General features: G+C 33.6%; 1 protein-coding gene across 6 annotated transcripts in view; it reads right to left on the reverse strand.

Moving 5' to 3' along the window:
* LOC145267860 (uncharacterized) overlaps nucleotides 1–23,351 on the reverse strand; it is a 2,055,798-nt gene that overhangs the window by 730,244 nt on the left and 1,302,203 nt on the right. The gene's annotated exons all lie outside the window — the stretch shown is intronic.

A 23,351-nucleotide genomic window follows, 5' to 3' on the forward strand; every position in this document is an offset into this window, starting at 1 on the left:
ACTCAAATTGTATTTTCATTAAATTAATGCTTTCGTTTAAAACTGATTTTTGTTCTTTTCATCAAATAGATCTGATACTATATTAAATTCCGCATTTACAAAACGACTTTTTAATAAATACAAATCGACCAACTCTCAATATAAGTTCTTTTTAAACCTAGGATAATTTAAAAAACCAAAAATAATTCGACTCATTTCTATGGTATCTTCACTTTCTGACCACAACTCGTTTAATTTTCCCTTTTTAAACTGCTTACAATTTTGAAAGTTCGAAGGGAATCATTTTCATCTTTTCATTTGTCCACGCTTTCCAATTCCTATGCTCGGTCTTGCGACACTTAATTTTTTTTTTTTTGCAGTTTGACGCGACTCATTTTATATTTGTCTTCTTAGAGGCTTTCAAACCTCGGGATCGTTTCATCTTCCGCTTTAAAATTTCGATATAACTTGTTTACCTTTCCCCTCCATTAGGCTTGCAGATTTCATCTCGGTCGCAGTGACTAATTTTTACAGGCTGAAGTAGCTTATAATGTTTAAAAAAGAAGTAATGAACTCTTGCCAGCACTGGAACATTCTCAGTTCTGAAACGTTAAGTTCAGATCAGCTCAACTCGACCCCACCATCTTTATTTTCGGCCTAATAATTACTTATTCATGTGTGTAGGCTAATTGATATGCAAATTACATCAACTACAGGGGATTATATTGAGGAGAAAACAGCAGTGTGGCCGTCGGGTTATCCGATATTATTAAGAGCGGTTTGCCTAAGGAATTGTTCGGCGCTCTTTCTACATGACAGGTCGTGGGCGAACGTTAGCAAAAGATTCAGCAAATAAACTTAGACATGCAGCAGTTTTAATGGTCTTCAGCAAGACATCGAGTTAGTTGATCTACTGTAAGTTAATTTGTCTGAAATCTCTGATAAACGTAATTGGCAGACCACTCCACGATCGACTTCTTCAGCATTGCATATATTTTAAAAGCTGTCAACATATTTGTGCAATCTGGAATTTGCTTGAAATTTAAGAACAGGTTTTCGTCGCTACAATATCCAGCATGCCAAATTAGTAAGCCATCCGAGAAACCATCTCATATAAGCACACAGGATGTTGAATTTGTAATACATCCGTTGTCGTTAGTCTTCTGTAATAATTGAACAACTTCAAATTAATAAATGGACTGCTGTTCGTCTCATATTATATTGTGAGGAAAAACTTTTTTTTTAAATATCTTCTTGTAATCAGAAGTAAGGCTCATTTTTCCGGTGTCATATTGATTCCGATGAGATGAAAAGTTACGATTATTCCGATTTTGATTAATAGTCCTAGGAGTAGTAATAACGTTATTCAAATAGCCACCATTGATAAGGTCTTATTAGAATTATGTTTTTAGTTAATTCGTATACTGTATCAGATGAAGTTAGTTTTCAGTTATTTGTTTTTAATATTGTTTAAAAAATTAGTATTTATGCCTATTTTTGCAATATTCCTGTCTCATTTTGAAAGTCGTTAATGTTCTCCACTCTCTTATTTGAATAGAAACCAAATAATATTTTTGGAAAATACAAAAACTAACCCCATACTATTTTGGTTATTTTATATTAAGTTTATTCATCTAACGCACAGGAAGCATTAGTCTAAAAAAGAACAGTAAACATAAAGAAACACATTAAATGACACGCCAAATAAAGAAATATCTCAACACAACCCATTTCTTCCTCTCATAAATTAGTTTTAATATTTTTTGATATTTCACTATTTCGTTCAAAATATTCAGAAAAAAAGCATTATTTTCACCAGGGAAAATATGTTTTTAACAGGCAAATATTTTCAGACGGATAACATTAATTAATTTTACACTTTTCCAAGTCTCTATTATTATTTAAAAAAAACAACGTGTTTTCTGAAAAAATATCCACACCTCAATGGCGGCATATTTCTTGAAGTACAAAGGTTATACAAGTACGTGACCTTTTACATGCAGTTTATACCATACAATTAGACTATTTTTTGTGAGAATGACGCGATCACTGGAAAATAGTCGTTTTTTCAAGTAATTCTAACTTTAGGTTGACTGGTCTATGTTTTGCATCAATTCCTGGACGTATATCAGAAGTAAAGATACTTAAGAACTACGTAATAACGAGGTATTTATGTTAAATCTATATTACCTTATTTATGAAAGACGTCTTCATTCACGGAGTACACTGAACGTTGGATAATCGGCCGAAACAAGTGTAAAACAAATTATAATTTAAATATATGAACATGAGAGTGATGAAAATGCTTCTGTTATTTTCTTTGTTTACTTTCGATATGTATGCTCTGAAACTGCAGATTTATTTTTATTAAGCTTAATTGAGGCAATTTGGGAAAAATATTCAAATTATACATTGAAAGTATGTATTTCTTGAAAATTAAACGTGCACACACACGTGTGTATATATATATATATATATATATGTATATATCTATATATAAATATGTATGTATATATATATATGTGTATATCTATATATAAATATGTATATATATATAAATATGTATATATATATATATATATATATATATATATATATATATATATATGTATATATATATATAAATATGTATATGTATATATCTATATATAAATATGTATATATATATAAATATGTATATATATATAAATATGTATATATATATATATATATATAAATATGTATATGTATATAAGTGAGTATGTGTGTGTGTGTGTCTTTGTGTGTGTTTCTGTGTACATTTCCCTACGCAACAAATGTCAATTCTTAGTCTACAGACTCAAAATTTGATTTAGGGTTAATGAGATTTGGAAAAATCGATGTCATCAGGTTTCGGCCAGGAATTTCGCTGTTAAGGGGTCAAAGTTCAACGATTTGACTTTTGAGAACTGTACCAAACTCCTCCGAAAATTTTGGGTCTAAAACCTTTACATTTTAGATATAGGTTCCTTGGACATGGATCTACCTTTATAACCCGATGGGAGCCCAAAACAATAAATATTAAGGGGTCATAATAGGGGGCATATTAAAAAAAAAATACCGTTTTTTTTTGTTTTGTTTTTGATCAGCATACACCTCCAAACACCCGGGCAACGCCAGGCACGCATTGCTAATATATATATATATATATATATATATATATATATATATATATATATATATATATATATTATGTATATATGTATATATATGTATATATATGTGTATATATATTATATATATATGTGTGTATATATATGTGTATATATATTATATGTATATATTTATATATGTGTGTATGTCAGGTCATGTCATATGCTACTGGTACCATGTAACCCAGTACTACCTGCCTCATGGTCGGGTCACCGGCGACTAAACTGGTTCCCCCACCAGACTTGTTTGGTGAGGAGGGTGGCTTGTCTCCCCGAAGGATTAAAAACAAGACCTTCCAAAGGGCGACTGAACTCTTTTTCGGGGTCAACGGCCAACTAGCACCATGTGTGTTTGTGTGTTGGGGTGGAGAGAGCTCCCATAAGCCGTGGTTAAGGCAACCTTTCTAGGAGAAGCAAATCTCTGATTTAAAAAATCATAAAGCGGGAGACCAGTACCCGCATTAAGCTGGTCTGCAGATTAACTTGTTGCTGGCTTTCTTGCTCTTGCTTGTTGCTGGATCTCAACAGTTTGAACCGAGAGAGAGACTTAGCTGTCGTACAAAGCTAAAACTCTGTAGCATCACCTGTGTATAGATACTCCCTCAGCCATTTGTCTATAAAAATGGTCCTGTGGCGATGGAAAAGTTATGACGCATGGAGGCTTGAAATGCTGAAAACATGTAATAATTGATCTCAATGCCCGTCTTCACTATCATGCCTGCGTGAGCGCGTGAATTCACCAGTAGACTAAGAAAAAAAAAAGTCATTTCTGGGCTCATGGACATTAAGTGTATGAGGGAGTGGCACTCGTCTGACTAGACGTTTGCAATCATCATATATATATATATATACATATGTGTGTGTGTGTGTGTGTGTGTGTGTGTGTGTGTGTGTGTGTGTGTGTAAGAATAATAGAACTGGTGTTCCTACGAAAATAAGACATAAACCATGAACAACCCAAGTTATATCGTCATCAATGTGGCGTCTTTATTTTCGGATTATTTCGAATAAATGAAATTAAGAAAAAAAAACAAAACAAAAAATAACACCAGTAAAAATATTCGAATATTGTATTTCATTTCTTTCAAAATATATTTTCAAATATTTGTACTAGTGTTTTGTTTTCAGTATTTTATTCATCCACAGTAAGTCTCGAAAAAAAGAGGAAACGTGAAGAACATATATGCTGTTTGTTGCTTTTTAGATGTGTCTCCCATTATATATATATATATATATATATATATGCATATATATATATATATATATATATATATGTGTGTGTGTGTGTGTGGGTGTGTGTGTGTGGGTGTGTGTGTGTATGTGTGCGTGTGTCTATATAAAATGAAAAGCGAACGCATTCCTATATTTCTTTTTTAATTACTGGTTTATAATTTATCATATAAGAAGAATAAATTATTTTAGAAGATAAAATACTATTAATACCATTTTCTCAATATTTTATTTATGGACATATTTTGGATTAGAATTTATGAGAAATACTTCAACCATTTTAAAATTAGTATATTACACATTTGACTACATGGTTATATCTTTGTAATAATCTTAGTAAAAAATCCATTATGTGCAAACGGTAATATTTCTCTTTAAATTTAGACGATAATTAATTAATGATGCATATCGTATTTTGTTTTTAGAGACAGGGAACTAAAAACAAACAACTACTATTTTGGGCAATTGCAAATTTCGATCTATATTTTATTTTTAGTTTTGTGTGAAAATTCAACATAAAAACTCGTACATCCGTGTACATATTGCAAATTCAAATGATGCGAACAATTTGCTAAGAGAATACTTGACGAGCAACATTTTGCGTAATTTATCTATGAACAAACTACGTCTTTCATGAAATTTAAAAATAAAGAATGGTAGCATTTCAACCCGGCGTTGTCCGTATGTTCAAAGTGTATGGTAAGCAAAAAAAGGTCATTTTTTTAAAACTTTGCCCCTATTATGACCCATTAGCTTCTATTGTTTTGGGCTCAAATAAAGTTATTATGTAAGATCCTTGTCCAAGGAATCTATATCTAAAAATTCAATTGTTTATATCCAAAATTGGCAGAGTTCACAAAGGTAAAATCGTTGAACCTTAGCCTTAACAGCCAAACGTATGACAGAAAACTTATTACTAAGATTTTTACAAATCTCAGTACTCTGTATATCAAATTTCGAATATGTAGACCCTATGTACTGTTTATAAGGTTATGCACATATGTATATATTAAAAAGTGTGAATATGTAAAATAATGTATGTCTGTATAATAGCCTTCCTTAACTCCCATAGAGAAAAGACAGAAATACATTTTCACTTTTATAGATAGATAGATAAATGAATAGATAGATTTGATTCAATATATAGTAATGATTTTAAAAGTATAAAAAAGTCTCATGCGCCACCACCGAGAATCGAAATAAAAACGTTCAGTTCACGATTTATTTTGCCTCTGCCTCAATGGCTGGGCTATGTTTCCTGCAATACTAAGGATAAAAAAAAACACATGAACCAATGGCTACTACATTATGCATTCCTAATGCCGGCGTTTTTCCTTCACTTGGCAAATTTCTTCTTTTCTTCATGTTCACACTTTTGCACCAATTTTTCCTGGGCTACACCCCAAATATAAAGTTGTGCATGGATTCAAATAACTTATATATGAAATTTCATGTCTAAGGACAAACAATCTAGGAGTACATTGGTAGGAGAAATTTGTTAAACAAAAATATATACGTACTAGCATTTCGGCCCGGTATTGCCCGGATGTTTTAATGTGTATGAAAAAAAGTGGTAGTAGGAAGGCAGTCTCGAACACGTCCCGCGAAGTAGGAAGAGAACGGGGGAAAAAGACGTCTTTGCTGTTACTACTACTACCAAACCGGAACTGACCTAGGTTTAAATTAAGGCTAGACAACCGAAAGGAGAGAATAAGTTTCAAAAATATCGATAAGGAGAATTGCTTCCCATCACCCTGGAAAATCTCATCAGTATGCCCTGTATTTAAGAATTCAGGTGATCGTTCATCCCCCTCTCAGTACAGGCCAATAAGTCTCCTGTGCGTCATGAGTAAGTTGCTGGAATCTGTGTTAAATAGAGAAGTAATCAACCATCTCAGCAAAAATAACCTTCTTAGTGACACACAATATGGTTTCCGTTCTGCTAGATCTACAGCAGATGTGCTTACAGTTATATCTCATAGGATTAGCGAATCTCTCGACAGAGGCAACCTTTCTAGGGCAATTGCTCTTGACATATCAAAGGCTTTTGATAGAGTATGGCATAAAGGTTTACTTCACAAGATCTCCAGCTATGGTATTGCTGGAAATGACTTCTCAATTATTAAATCATTTCTCTCTGATAGGTTCATAGTAGTTGATGGGCGAAAATCAGAACCTCACAGTATAAATGCTGGAGTCCCTCAGGGGTCCATCCTGGGCCCAACTCTTTTCCTGATCTACATTAATGATCTTCCAAATCACATCCTTACATCATTCGTAGACATTTTTGCTGATAACACTACTATCTATGGTAGCACATCTAAGACAGTAAACGACCAAGTTCTCTCCGATTCTCTCTCCTCTGATCTTGATCACGTTGTACAATGGGGAAAAGAGTGACTTGTTACTTTATATGCATCTAAAAGCAAGCTTCTATCTTTACATCATCAACGTTCCGATCCCCATCTGGCATCAATTAAAATGAATGGCTCTGGTCTTGGGGAGGCCTCAAGTTTTGACAGGCTTCTGGGCTTGACCTTTACTCCTGATCTTAAATAGAATACATGCATCAAATCTGTTGCCAAGGCCGCTGGAAAAATGGTCGGATCCTTCTATCGATCCAGTAGATATCTCACTGATGATGGAATTCTCTATCTATATCAGAGCCAGATACGTCCAAGGATGGAGTACTGTTGCCACATATTGGCAGGAGCTGCTAGAAAAGACTTGTCCTGCCTTGATAGGGTACAAAATAGACTTCGTGACCTGATGGGAGATGTCCTTTTCTCTTCGCTGCAACCTCTGTCTCACAGAAGAGATGTTGCGAGTTTGTCTCTGCTTTATCGTTATTTTCATGGAAAGTGTTCAACTGAGCTTCAATCTATGGTCCTCCCTCGCCAAACTTTCACAAGAAACACTAGACTAGCTGAAAACATTATGAAAAATTTTCCCCACTCTTTATCTGCACCTAAACCTAAACATAGATTCCATGATCAAAGCTTCTTTCTTAGAACTGCACGCCTGTGGTATTGTCTTCCGTTTTCCTGCTTTCCAGCTTTCTATAATATGGTTGTCTTCAAGTCCAACGTGAACAAATTTCTGATGAGCCGTTCCACTTAAGTTAACACATTTACCGAACTTCCATTACTATCGATTACTATATTGTCCTTTTGACTACTCTACACTCTTTAACCCTTATCCTTGAATGGCCTATCGGGCTTGATAAGTGGTGACGTTTATGTAAAAAAAAATATCGGCGATAAAAGCGACCCCTCCCTGTAGAAAACTCACCAGTTGAAGGTGAAAATATTAATGTTTTTAGCCAAATGTTCAAAAAGTCGAACTTCAAAACGATACTGATCTTGGTAAAATCCGTTACCCCTGTCGCCGCCTCTTTCGAAAGTTTAGGACGACATGCAAACATACATACATTTATATATTGGTAACTAAAGATTTTCCACCCAAACCGATTAAAAATCTTGCCCTATCTCTGAATACCCTTTATGTAAAATTCCAAATAATTAGACCACAAATTGTGTAAGTAATTTGGTAGAGACCGCAGAGGTCAACTTTTTTTAAAGTTTGACCCCTATTATGGCCATTAAACATTTATTGTTTGTGGCTCAAATCAAGTTATTAAGTTAGATCCATGTTCAGGGGACCTTTATCCAAAATTCCAATTGTTTATACCCCAAATTCGTAGAGATCTCAAAGGTCAAATCGTGGAATGTTGGCCCGTTACCATCCAAATGTCTCGTCGAGGACGGATGGCAAATATTTTGAACTCTTTATATCGAAGTTCGAGTCCGTAGACTTAGATTTGACAGCAGTATTGCGTAGGGAAATGTACACGCACACAGACACGTTCACGTTTGTAGATATATAGATAGATTTTTCATATGTAAATCACCATATAACCGTCTATAATCAAAACTTAAGACAGTATTTGCCGCGGTATTGCCAACAACTGTCAATTGTAAGGTGTAGACATATGAATTCTACATTACGATAAATATTACATGTACGTATACATTATATGGCAAATATTGTTATTCATTGCAACTCGGAATGATTTCACAATTTTCTTTAATGTAATATATAAAGACAGGTGTTCGTAATATGTGCAATTATTTTCTTGTGTACATATCCTTGCTTTTGTGACTTTATGTTTTAAATCATTACAAGATAAACAATAGATATATGTCTTGAACTGACATTTTGTAAAATAAATATGAACTTCTCTATTGAATAGGATGGCCACTGTCAATCTTACATATTCGAATATACACACATATTTATTATATGTTGGAGAGAGGCATCTATATAAACATATTACATGGATGTGTGTGCGAAACAGTATATCACCCTCTTTATAGATGAGTAAATCCTTATAAAATTACTAGAGCATATATAATGCAAGCTTAGAACAAGCTAGTAAAAAAAGGTTTACTCATTGTTTTTTAAACAAACTTGACAAGTAAAGGAAACGAAATTCCAAGCCCTATAAAACCAAAAAGGAACTGGAATCTGATGAAATCGTGATCATTCAAGTAATTATATAAACACAAATATGTACTACTGTGAAAGAATTTCACAACCTTCTATCAGATGTACACTATGAGTCAAGTGCTAGGTATATAAAATATCACTGAAATGGACGGTTTAATGATATTCCAAATAAAAAATCATATAGATAACGAGTGTCTACTTTGTCCTGATCCACAACTATAAAGAATCATGTTTAAAGAGTTGTAAAATGAAAATAAAACGGGATTACTGGGATACACCTTTTAATTGTTTGTTATATTTTTCAGTCAAGTAGACGATATTATCAACGTGATAGATCATGATCAAAAGGTGCCTATATATTTAGGACTGTTTACTTATTGAACAGAAAGTAAGTCTTGCTCATGTGCAAAGTAATGTAAACTATAATTAGGTTTATCTTGGTCTAGTGCTCCCCTGAAAACCAATACTGTAAATTCGTTCCGGAAAAATATGTGCAGGATATAACTTACACAATTTTCTTATTCATACACAATACGACAAACATACACACCCACACACATATAAAAATATCCCTATATATAACAAAAGAGGCACAGTTTCCTCTTTGGACCATAGGTTTTCAATAACAAATGTCACATACAAATGGGTCATGTCTCGCCTATTAGCCACTATCTTATGTAACTTAAAAGACTTTTCTGATATGTCTAGGTGTTCAAATAAAATCCAAGATTCCTTCCGAGAAGCTAGACCATAACTATCGCATTAACTTACAGAGGTAGTAGCCCCGATTTCCTGTTAGTGCTGAAGACCTATTATTCATAATATTTATAATAATGCAGAAAATGCCTGTTTTCAACAGGCATCACTAAAATATATTCTCCAGATGCTTTTGATGAACATTGAAAGATATATTGAATAAACATTTCTAGAAACTTATATCAGATTATGATATACGTCATTAAACTTCATACAATGTTTTTATGCTATCTTCTCACTGAGGCGTGTTGTTGCTAGTGTCAATGCGTTTCAATAAATAGTACAATCAAATACTTTTATCTATTTTATGATCCCTGTGTTCTAAGTCCGTATGCACGTTGGTCAAACGATCAACATTATTTTCTGTTTTGAAAAAATAATTTTATTACAGCTATTTTTAAACGTGCGTCTTTCCGAAATGTTCAAAATTGTAAAACTGTGGCCCTGCATATTGTTTTGTTCTCTTGTTAGACTTTAATGATTATGCTCCTTAGGCATATTCTGTCTTAGCAAAAATTATATTTGGTATTATAAGCTTATTACAGCCAGGCGGTTTCGGATTTCTCTGGGTCCAGCTTGATAAAGAAACACATATAAAGAATTTTGGATGATATCAGAGTATATCATATGGTATCCATGTAAACTCCATGTGCCACTTTATAATTTATACACAATGGTCTGCTTGTCTTACTAGCTGCTTATCTAAAAATAATATATCAATTTATTATCATTCAATTACAATGAACTTTTACTACAATAAAATATTGCATTAGACGACAATAGTATATAAAATAAATATGATACTAGCATACTTTTTTATACCTTTTTATTCTGCGTGAATATTAGTAAATAAATGGTTCTTATATTATTGATTTTGTGTGGTTTCGCATATTTTCTGCGTTTCTTATAAAGCCCATACGTCTTCATGCTCGGCTTATTGAGTTACCATCCGGAGAGCTTTTACCAAGATACTTGACATAGAATGGGATGAATTGATAATTTAAATTCTTATGTGGTAGCAGGCACAATAGACAAAGACAGAATATAATCAAATATCATGTATAAGTTTTCTTATGAGAGCGAGAGGATAAAGCAGTACTAGTAGGAAATGAATAGATATATATATATATATATATATATATATATATATATATATATATATATATATATAGATATATAGATATATATATATATATATTCGTATTCGGTTAAGATAGCATTGACACGTTTATTAAAAGCAGCGAAGGCGAACATCCTGTCCGTTATGCAGAATGATGTCTTTGTAATGACTTCAAGAAAATAAGCGATGCGGCTTGGCAGGTTTATTTTAGCGAAGCTGCCCGGCACCAGGATAGCAAATAGACAGTGCCGTTGGTGGGTATGATTGATAGAAACATGGTGATCGAGGAACTGATGAAAAAAATCGGATGTTTCTTATTCCTCACATGGTCAAGTAAGGACTTTTTCATGGTTACATATGAATATATTTCCACTAAATGTCGGGTAAATGCAAGTAAGACTAAGATATATGTCCTTACGTCTGCCGGAATAGAAAGATCGATAACACCCGATAGATAAAAGAACCTGGGGGACATGTCTATGGAACACAATTAAAATGACTATTTAGTTTTCTATCATAGCATGAAGTGATATTTATAATAATCTGCTATTATTTAAAAAGCAGAGCAAGAAGGACAAACATAGAAACACTTTTATTTATGAATTCGTTGCTCAATTTTCCCGGTGTTTTAAATAATAGTATATAAAAGATTAAGAGAAAGACACCAATATAGTTATTATAAAATTGGTATGAAATAATGTTGTTTAGTGACGTTCAACTTATATATATATATATATATATATATATATACATATATATATATACATATATATATACATATATATATATACATATATATATATATAACATTATATTTGCACCAAACAAATAGTTCATTGTGTCGTCTATGTAAGCGATACAAACAATACAATAACCAATTTTATTTTTGAAAGCGAGAGCCATGTAGATTATATTTTTAATACACCCACATTGTCTTTTGTGTTTCGCTATAGAAAGCAACGAATTCGAAAAAGTAAGATAAAAGAAGTATAATAAAAAGTTATCGTATTTCTCGTCAGGGAATAATAACTTCTTAAATTTTTTGATTAAAAAAGGTGTATTTTTATATTGGCTTTGTACTAGCTTTCTAATATAAATATAATTAGATTTCTATTTTACATTAATAAAGAGCATGCACTTCTTATCGATAAAAATTTGTAAATCATTAGTCAGGAACAATAAAAGGTGGCAATAAAAACGCCATTTAATAAATACTCTGAGGAGTAACAATCTCTACTATTATATACAATTCAGTTTCTCTGTGTGTGTGTGTGTGTGTGTGTTAATTTCTTATAGGTTCCAAAACTGAGTATATTTTAGGGGAATTTCACACAAAGCTAATTTAAATGCCTGGCAGTGTTAGATATGTTTTGTATAGAAGTTCAATCTATAATTATCGAGAATTGGCAAAAGCTTGTTTAAAGATAGTATTATTTTCTTGAATTTAAAAACAGAATTTTAAATGGCAATATTTTACGTTAAACCGAACAGAGTGATATCAATATTTCAGCAACACGTGCCCCCTTAAAAATTCAGATTTATTATAATCTGGAGATGTAGATTACTAGTAAAGCAGTCGACTATAAATCGAATGGTCCCCTGTTTATGCCTAGTGTACCTAATTATTTGATTCTTATTTTCGTATCAATGAGTTCAATTTAGGATAAACGATAATGCTCAATTTAAACCCGTCTCACATGAGTTCCACATTTTCATAATTCAAAACTAATTATTAATAAAAAGTGCCTTTCCGATGCAGCCAAAATCAAGTCGTTACATCGTAAAAAAACACAGACGTAATTTGATGAATGCTATCATGATTATTATTTTTTTTCAAATGTTAACATAATTACATTAGCTACTATCTAAAAATCTACTAATTACAATATATTTTATGTAGTATTCGTTTTCAACCAAAAACACGAAAACCTATAAATGTTCACATTTTAATATAATTTTTTTTTTTAAAGTTTACAATTTTTTTGTTATATTTGCTTTAAGGAAAGGCTACATTATATAGTGTTAGTCATCCGTACATTTAAATTAGTAAGCATAGAAAGGCAACTCTAAGCGAAAGGCAGTATGGCATAAAATATTTATCATAAGTCAATGCCTATAATTTAATCGTTTTAAACAAGCTAAAAGGTATTGTTTACATTTATAAGACATTTTAACGTATTTTCACTACCATTTACAGAATCTAATGAAATGAGAAAGACGGAAAATAGTTTAAATTTAAAATAAATGCAAGCAAATACGTTAGAAAAGTAACTGCTACTGCGATTGTTGTTTGAGTAACACTGAGGTATAAGATTAACTCGGTAAATGGTTTTAACGTTTCGCTTTTTCTAAAACAATTGACTATTGGGTACACTGTTTTGAGAATGTAAACGTTTTATAACTCTCAATTACTGAATATAAAAATTAGTTATAACAGTTAAAACTGCATAAACATTATGTGTAGTAAAAAACGGATCGAAACTTGTAATGAGAAATCCAAAAACAAAACACATTTATGCTTTCATAGTGAATATGGTAGTATAAATAATGTTTGTAGCACACACACACACATACACACACATAATTCGGCGAAGTAATCATAGATCATATTAATATGCCACCTTGTGCCTAGCAGGTGCACTTTAAAATTGGTAATGGTCGGTTTATTAGATGTGGTGTGAATTTCATGCAAACAAATATTAAACATTTAATGCTGAAATTTTACAATCGCATTCAATCGTAGGGGGGCGGATCGTGCTGTAATAACGATGTAATTATTTGGGAGTGAAGATTTGTAAACGATTCTGCACTTACATACCTTATAAAGACTTATGGAGAAGACGGACTATTGTTTGCACATACGTTACAGATTACGCAAGGTGTAGACCACAGTCGAAGATATTACATATATTTGAAATATAGACTGACGACCACTGTACAAAATAACTAAAAATACAAATATACTAGAATAGTTGCCCGGTGTTGCCGCGGTGTTTAGAGGCGTGCGTTGAGCAAAACAAAAAGTGGTAGTTGGCAAGCAGGCTCAAACTCGTACCGCGATGGAGGACAAGAACGGGGAAAACGTGACATCATTGCTGTTATGACGACCGCCAAATGGTAAATGACGTAGGTTTTAATTAAGTCTAGACAATCAAAAAGAGAGGATATCTTTCGAAAATATCGGCGAAAACAGCGACCTCTCCCTGTAGAAAAGTGCCCAGTGGAGGGTGAAGAATTAATGTTTTTAGTCAATTTTTCGGTATTTTTCGACTGATGGGTCGGGCGTCAAAGCGATACTAGTCTCGTGAAAATTCGTCGCCTCTGTCGAAAGTTTTAGTCAGATATGCAAACATACACACATAAATTTATATATTGGTAGCTCAAATTTTCGCCCCAAACCGATGAAAAAGCTTGCCCTATCTCTGAATACCCTTTATGTAAAATATCAAATGTTTAGATCAGAAATTGTCTGAATAATTTGGTAGAGACTGCAGAGGTTATTTTTATAAAACTGACTCCTATTATAACCCCTTAACATTTATTGTTTTAGGTTCAAATCAAGTTATTCAGTAAGATCTATGCTCAAAGAAAATATATCTTAAATTTTAATTTTTTAGACCTAAAATTGGCGGGGGAATTTTGTAGAGTTCTCAACGGTAATATCGTTGAACTTTGACCCTCTTAACATCCAAATTTTTAGGCCGGAATCGGATTACAAATATTTTCCCAAATCCCAATACCTGTATATAAAATTTCGAGCATGTACACTGAATATTGACAGAGTTACTGTGTAGGGAAATGTACAGAGATATACACGCAGACATACAGACTTCCACTTTTATAGATATATAGATTTAATAAACTCTAACACGGTGAAATGGTCTAAGAAAGACAATTGAAGAAAACAAAATGAAAATGAATTGACAATTAAAAAGAACGTTAAAATAAGAAAAAGTACAAGGCATGTAATAGCATTGTCAGTCGCATGCCCAACCTAAAACATGCACACAATCACAAGAATGCACCAATTATAAAAAAGAAGCATTAGCAAAAGGGAAACAGGCACCTCGAGAAAGAGAGGGAGAGAGAGGGAAGAGAAACATCGTTACAAACACATTGGACCCTGTTGAATAATGGGAAATAGCAGTTCGACGACTACATAGCCACTATAAGAGTGTTTTTTATCGCTCGCCTACAAACACGCACTACTGTAATGAACTATGCATTTTATAGGCCTAACGTCGGACGAAAAATAGTGACGCAATTATTTCAATTTAGTAATCGTTCCTTGATAAAGTGAGACACTTGATTGCATAATATAAAATTATTTATCGTATATATGAAATCACTTATGATCAACGGCTATAGTTTTGCCCGATTTTACAAGCTAAAAGTTCTACTGTTCCATTAAAATATTAGTAAACATTTGCATAAAATTAAAACGCCTTTATATTGTTAATTCTGGAATCGAATTCAATAGTAAGATTTACAAACATTTTAAATCCGAAACTACGTAAATATGCAACTGCTAATGTGTTTGGTTATAGTTACGGTGAGGATTTCACGTTTAAAAATAAAAGTAATAAGAAAAACATTTTAACGATTATATGGTTTTAAATTATTTGTTTTCAATGACAAACCTCTAAACTATGACATTTTTTAACGAAGTTAGATTTTATTATGTGTTCATAATTATGTAGTTTATTTTAACATAAGCATATCAACGACTAAGAAAACTGATGATAGTTACATGTTCATACGAGTAATGCTAACGAATTAAAACTATTAATTGCAGATTCTATACAATATTTTTAAATAGATTAAATTCTAAACAGATTTGTTTTGGTGTTGTATGAAAACGATTTCAACTTGCAATTGAAGGTATACATAAAATTCGTAACATGTCGACTCCTACAGGCGTTAATTTTAATTGACACATTTAAATCATGAAAAACTGTCGATACAATGCTTTTATGGATTTGTATTTATTTACAGGATTTTTCGACTTACAACTGTAAACTGGATAGACAGGTTTAACGTCCAAACAAGAGGAGTTGAATTTTATGTACTAATAGATCAATGATTGATAATTATCTAAAGTACGGATAATATGTGTGGGTATATATATATATATACATACATGTACGTATACATTCATACACATATATACGTAAATATATATACGCACAAATGTCTATAAATACACATATATACATATATATATATACATGTAAACATATATACGTATACACATATTTATATGAATATACATATGTATATATATATATATATATATATATATATACATATGTTCCACTATTATATCTTGTGAATACTTGATGTAAATCCAATGGTTTACTAAGAAATTGTTGTGGTTGCAAGGTTGAAGAATAATTAGTAAGGAAATACAATGAAGATGCAAACAACAAGATAACGCAATAATAAGTGTATTAAAGAAAAGGTATATTTACAATATGTACAAATGACGGTGCCGAGTCAGAGAGTCCTGGTGGGGGGACATGTACCCTCTTCGGCGTCACTTCCGGTGGCATTTGAGTAAGACACACCAACGCTAACCTAGGCTTGCCATTTATAGTGTTATGTTATTCGCATATGCAAATAAGTGGTTGCCACCACAGCACGTCCCTCCCAAGATTTGAAGTCACACAGATTTCAATATCTTTTTTTATTTTGGGTTTACCGTTTATGGTTCATTCACTTTTCTTTTCCTACCTGATCTTCGGAGTTCAGGTGCATTTTGAGTCGGTTCCAAATTAAAAGAATCGTATATGATATCTATGGTGTCCTCCTCTTCAACTGTTGTCGTATCATCATCATCTTGGATATAACGTTTTTTTATCTGATTTAGGTGTCTTTTATGTATATTCTGTGGACCTTTAATCATGTATGTACAATCACCAATGCGTTTATCCACTACTCCACATTCCCAGTAAGATATGTTATTTCTGTAGCATTTAAAATATACTCGATCTCCCGAGTTATATTTCTTTCTTCTCGTGTGTGTAGTGTTTCGGATAATTGCCTGCCTTGGCAATAGTTTTTCAAACGCTGATTTTACCTTTCTGGCAAACATTAGATCAGCTGGTGATATGTTTGATCGTGTACTAGGATGTGGTGTAATCCTATATACTTGCAAGAATTGTTGCAAAGCTTTTTCTGTTGGTGTTCCAATGGATTTCTTTAACGCTTGTTTTAGCGTGTCCACGAACCTTTCCGCGAGGCCGTTCGACCTGTGATGATACGGCAGAGTCGTGATGTGCTTCACTCGGAACGTGTCGCAAAATTCCTTAAACTGTGCGGATGTGAACTGCGTTCCGTTGCCAGTGACCAGTTTGTCTGGTACACCGAATCTTGCAAACAACTCGTGTAGAAACCCTATTGAGTTGTTGGTTGTTGGATTCCTGCAACGCATTACCTCCGGTCATTTTGTGAAAATATCCACTACAATTAAATAATAGTTTTCACCTACTGAACCAGGGAAGTCCATGTGGATTCTCGACCATGGTTGGTCGGTTTTCGGCCAAGGTTTGTGTACTATAGGTTGAGATTTTGCCGCTAACTGGCCTCCTTTACATTTATCAATTGTTGTCGCTATGTCAGTGTCCATGTTACGCCAGTACACGTAGCTTCTCATTAACGACTTCATTCGATTTATCCCCGGATGTTCTGTGTGGAAATCTCTTAACATCCTATTCTGCAATGTTTTGGGTATTACCACTCTCTCGCTGTACAGTAACACATCGTCACATATGGAGAAAACTTCCTGCACCTTTGTGTCCGTTATAATTTTTTCTTTTATGTCCTTTATATATTCGTCTTTCTCGGCTTCCCTTTTTATGTCCGACAAAGTTACGGGTAGTTCCTTAATGATGTTTGCTACCATATTTTTTACTTCAACATTTGTCCGAATTGCTGCAATGACTGATTCTTCCAGATTGTGTTTCTGTGGTATCAGTCTTGACAGTCCATCCGTATGGCAAATCTTTTTTGATGCTAGATGTTGTAGCTGGAAATCGTAATTAAGTAGTATTGTACCCCAGCGTAGCAATCTATTTGCGGTGTATACCGGCCATCCTTTTTTGATCCATAGATTGTGACTAACGGTTTTTGGTCGTTTTCAAGTATGAATTGTCTACAATTTAAATATCGGTGAAATTTAGTCACGGCAAAGATTATGCTCAACGCTTCTTTTTCGATTTGTGAAAATGCCCTTTCGGCTGGTATCAGCGTTCTCGAAGCGTGCGCTATTGGCTTTCTAGACTCATCCGGCATAATATGTTGAATGCATGCTCCTAAGCCGTTGGAGCTAGCGTCACTAGCGACGACTATTTTTAAGTTTGTGTCAAAGTGCGTTAAGAATAATTCGAATGTTAGTGCGCTCTTTATTTTGTCAAAAGCGGTTTGACATTCTTGCGTCCAGTTCCACGGTGTATCCTTTTTAAGCAGATTATTTAAGGGGGCTCGCAAGTTATGCATTCCTTCGATAAAAGATTGGTAATAATTTGCGAGTCCTAAGAAACTCTGCAAGGTTGTTACATTATCGGGTGCTGGCATATTTTTTATTGCCGCAGATCTGTGAGGGTCTGGACGTCGTCCATGTTTGTTTATTATGTGTCCAAGATACTTAATCTCGCTCATACAAAAGTCACATTTACTTTCTTTTACTTTAAAACCGAATTCTTGTATTCGAGTAAATACTTGTTTCAAATGGTCCTTATGTTCTTCTAGGGATTTGCTCCTGACAATATTGTCGTCCAAATATGCACATGCGCCCTCAATACCACTTAGCATGGTGTCCATCGCTTGCTGAACGATGGCAGGCGCTACTTTGATGCCAAAATGCAATCGGTTGTATTTGTATAATCCCTTATGCGTATTGATGCATAGTATTTTTTAGCAATTCTCCTTGACCGGTATTTGCAAATACGCGTCGCTCAAGTCTATCTTGGAGAAGATATTTCCCCTATTCAACTTCGTGAATATTTCCTCTGGGCTTGGTAAGGGGTAATGGTGATCTTTTAATAGGGAGTTGACCCCGGTCTAAAAGTTTGCGCACACTCTAACTTCGTCATTCTTTTTCTTTACGTATACGGTGGGGGCTGCACACTCGTTGTGTTCTATTTTTGATAGAATTCCCGTCTGTTCCAATCTATTTAATTCTTTATCAATCTTTTCCAACCCAGCGAACGGAACACTTCGCTTTTTTCTTAAAATTAGGCTGGCGTTTTCTTTAAGTTCAAACGAGGCCTTGAATTTATTGCAGCGACCTAAGTTAGTCGTGAATGCCTCAGGAAATAATTTTTTTAAATCGTCTTTTATATTTACTGTTGTTGGAGAAAAACATTCTAATTTTTTACAGAATGCATTGATTGGCTTATCCCATAGTCCGAATTTCTCAATTAAATCTATTCCAAACAGATTTTCCCTATTTTTTAGTACGAATATTTTTAATTTGTTCGAAATCCCTTTCAATTTTATCGGGAGGACACATTCTCCTTCAAATTTTATACCACCACCAGTTACCGCCCGGGCTGCTTTACTAGTTTTCATCATGGCCGGTTTTCCCAACTTTTTCCACGTATTCAGGTGTATTATAAAAACATCGGAGCCGAGTTGTAACTTTATTGATGTTTTAAATATTTCCACTTTTACGTATTTTCGCCGATCTTTGTCTAATTTTGTATTTGATTCTGTTTGCTGTACTCTCTTTCTGGTGTAATCTTTATATCTGCAGCAATCGCTTTTGTGTCCCACCTTCTTATAAATGTAGCATTTTTTCTTCTTATAAGGACAATCTCATTCCGAATGCTTTTCTGCACATCTCTTACAGTTATATCTAGGAAGAGGCTTGTTATATTCTGTACTATATTTATGGTTATTATCTTTGGAATGTCCCGGTCCATTGCTTTTCTTTGTAAAGTTCTTGGTTGGTGCGTATGGTTTTCTAACTTTTCTTACATATGCCACTCCGGATTCTTCTATATTTTTTTAATCCTTTTTTAGTGTAATGCCCCTTTCACAGTCCTGTGCTAGTTTCTGGAGGGTTAAATCTTGCTCAGATTCCAGCTTAGACAACACTCATCTGCGTATTTCTGCATTTTTCGTGGAAACTAACCCTTGAGCGAAGATTAGACATTTAAAATCTTCTACCGTTAGTTCTGCAAGCTTAAAATTATCGCAGTTTTTATTGACAACTGATGCGTATGTCAAATAATCTTGGCTGTCCATCTTTCTTAGATTCATGCACAGTCATCTTTTATGAAAAAGATATATATTATGATTAAATAATTCTTTTAGTAATTTTACAGCTTCCATGAACTCTAATTCCGCAGTTTTTTTAGGTAATATGTAATCTACGAATTTTCTGTGTTCTGATGTACCCAATTTCCTGAGTAAGAGGCTCACTTTCTGACTATTTGGCCAATTTTTACAGTCAAGTTGAAAAACATCCTCGTATCTTGTGTAGTATGCTTCAAAATTCTTCTCTTCCTCAGGCACATACTGAAATGTGTCCATGCTATTAAAAATAGTTGTATGGGAGAAATTAACACTATCGACATTTTCACGATTACTCTTTAGTAGTTCCAGTGTTTTAGCAAAACGTTCATCTTGTCTTTCTTCATATTCCAATTGTAGTTTCTTATGCCTTTCTTCCTGTTCCAATTGCAGTTTTTTCTGGTATAATTGTGCCATTTTCTGCGTTTCTTCTTGTTCCTGCTGCCATTTCAATAATCTATCCTCTCTCTTTTCCTCGCGGTCAGCATGTGCCTGTATTAGTGTTTGCAAAAGCTCGTTTTGTGTAGCTTGTCTGCGTTACTCCCGCTCAGCCTGTGCTTGCAAAAATTGCATGAACATTTTTGATAAGTCTTCCATGTTTTTTGTTGGGGGGGGTTAGTGTGTAGTTAAAAAAAATATTGTACCATGTACAATATACACCGGTTTGGGTTACAACGAAAAAGCAAATTGCTGTAAGCTCCTGTTTTCAATAATAATATCGCTGCTTGCAATAATATATTCTTTTTGCGAGTCACGCTGCCACAATAAATAAAACAGGTTTATCTGGATCACGAAATGGAATTGACTTTCCGTTTTAGGCACTTACTAATAAGTAACTCTTTCCGCAAAATAACAGTTTTTTTTATCGAGTCCCAATTGAATAAATGTATGCAGTACATTTAGTTCTGTGAGTTTTTTCTCTAGTATTTTAGTAATTTAAATACCTCTTAAATTGGGATTACCTTTTTTTCCGTGACGTTTTACTGTATTATCCGTTATTCAGTGACAACTTCAAGAAAAAAAAATCCTTTCCTTGAATTTTAGTTTTAGCTGTGGTATTTCCTTTTAGTACCGACGTCAACCAAAACATTAATTCAAAAGTCCTTTAGTTGTTGTTTTGTTTACGGAGAACAGTAATTAGAATCAACTGGTGAACTTTTTTCGTAGGTTACTTCCTTGCTTTTCGTAATACGGGTCTGACCTGTCGTTTTTGCGACAGAACAAAGTTCGCTTTTCGTTTGCAAGTTGGTCCTTTAGTAAGATTTGTCGTGTAGCGACAAAACAAAAATTCACTTTTACATTCGTTTACAAGTCGGATTCCCAGAAAACGGCGTAAATTGTCGCTTTTGCCACGTTAGAGGTTTTTTTTTTCACTTGAGTTGAAACTTCTCTTTAGCGTAAAATCGGTTTGCTCGTCAAAACTTTGCATTCCTTAAAAAAAAAAAAGGTCAACCTTTGCGTTGTACTTTTCTTTTAAATAGTTCTTCGTCAAACTGTTATATTTGACGCTTCATATCTCGTCGTCAACTATTGTGGTTGCAAGGTTGAACAATAATTTGTAAGGAAATACAAAGAAGACGCAAACAACAAGATAACGCAATAATAAGTGTATTAAAGAAAAGGTATATTTACAATATTTACAACTGACGGTGTCGAGTCAGAGAGTCTTGGTGGGAGGACATGTACGCTCTTCGGCGTCATTTCCGGTGGCATTTGAGTAAGACACACCAAGGCCAACCTAGGCTTGCCATTTATCGTGTTATGTTATTCGCATATGCAAATAAGTGGTTGCCACCACAACAGAAATGTAATAGGAAAAAGATAAGAGAGAAAGTAGATTAACGAATACAGTTAAACACAATCAATAAGAGACATGTAAATATATGTATGAATTGAAAAAAAACTAAAACTAAAACTATCAGAAAGTTAAGATGCTGGGATTATACAATATATTCAAAATATGCGAAGAATAATTAAACAAACAATATTATTCATACAATTATACAAAAATCCCGTTTTTATTATGTATACAAAATTAATTTTGCATTCAATTTTTTGCGTGAATTCAATATTTTTAAAGTTTATTCCGAAGGAAAAATAAGATATCAAGGTGATATTTATTTTCAGCAACATGATTACTATAACAGAAAATCATTAAACATCGCGTTCACATGTTGCTAATCCTGTGAACAAGAGTAAACCTTGTATAATTCTTGAGATAATTCTACAGTTGACCATGCGCTAAAATTTTATATAAGCTCACGTGCGCACCTTTTTTATTCAAATTATTTAATGCATATCCTCCTTCTATGACATATAGTGTGCATAAACTCTTTTATGAACTGTGTGTTTAAATAATCGCGGAAAATTTATTGTAAAAGTATAAAAAAAAAAGTTTCATGATCTTACTATCGGTAATTTAATGCATATTCTTTATAATCGGCTAATGGAACTAAACGTTTGGCGCAAACACAATCACACAAACATATATTTATATATATATATATATATATATATATATATATATATATATATATATATAAATAACCTTGATCTCTGACTGTTAATTTGGAGGATTGCGTTTACTATCCGTACGTGGAGGATCATTATCATACCAAGTCGTGTGGGATATATATATATATATATATATATATATATATATATATATATATATGGTTCTAGGGGTCTCTGGGTAGAGCTAGTACCTTTGAATCGCTGGCTGCTGCACCCAATAAGGTAGGCTGAGATCACTGGTCCTCACTCATCTAAATCACTCAATTGCTAGCTCCAAGTGCTATGCCTTGGGTACTGGTCTCAGCAGGCTTGCCAAACCTTGTGAGGGACGGTATTGTTGCATCATCGCTAAGGTAATGATCAAGACATGTCTGGTAAACTACACAGTAAGCTTACCAGGGTGGATCAGGCTGTTTATTATTGGCTAACAACCGATCTAGGAGATGCAACACTTTTACAAGAAAATCCTGTGCTTTGTTCAACACAAGCAACGACCACTTAAACAAAGTGACGGTTGTTTATTGAAGCATTTTCACTCGTTTTAAACTATGGTTTTGTGCACAGCTATGTGCATTTTTTAAACTAACAATAAATAAATAAATCCTCTGGGGATGATGGGATTGTGCTGGGAACAGGCAAAGAATGTCACATGTTGTTTCTAGCATGAAGATTTCAGACAGGTGGTGTAAGGTAGATGATCGTTTTTCACCAGAGCCGAAAGTAAGTGTGTGACTCGTGCCCTCCTCTCATACCAAAGCAGCCCTTTATAGGAGTGA

Source organism: Euprymna scolopes, chromosome 1, assembly GCF_053919585.1.
Source record: "Euprymna scolopes isolate OS-2025 chromosome 1, ASM5391958v1, whole genome shotgun sequence".
In the NCBI taxonomy this organism is placed as follows: Eukaryota; Metazoa; Mollusca; class Cephalopoda; order Sepiida; family Sepiolidae; genus Euprymna; species Euprymna scolopes.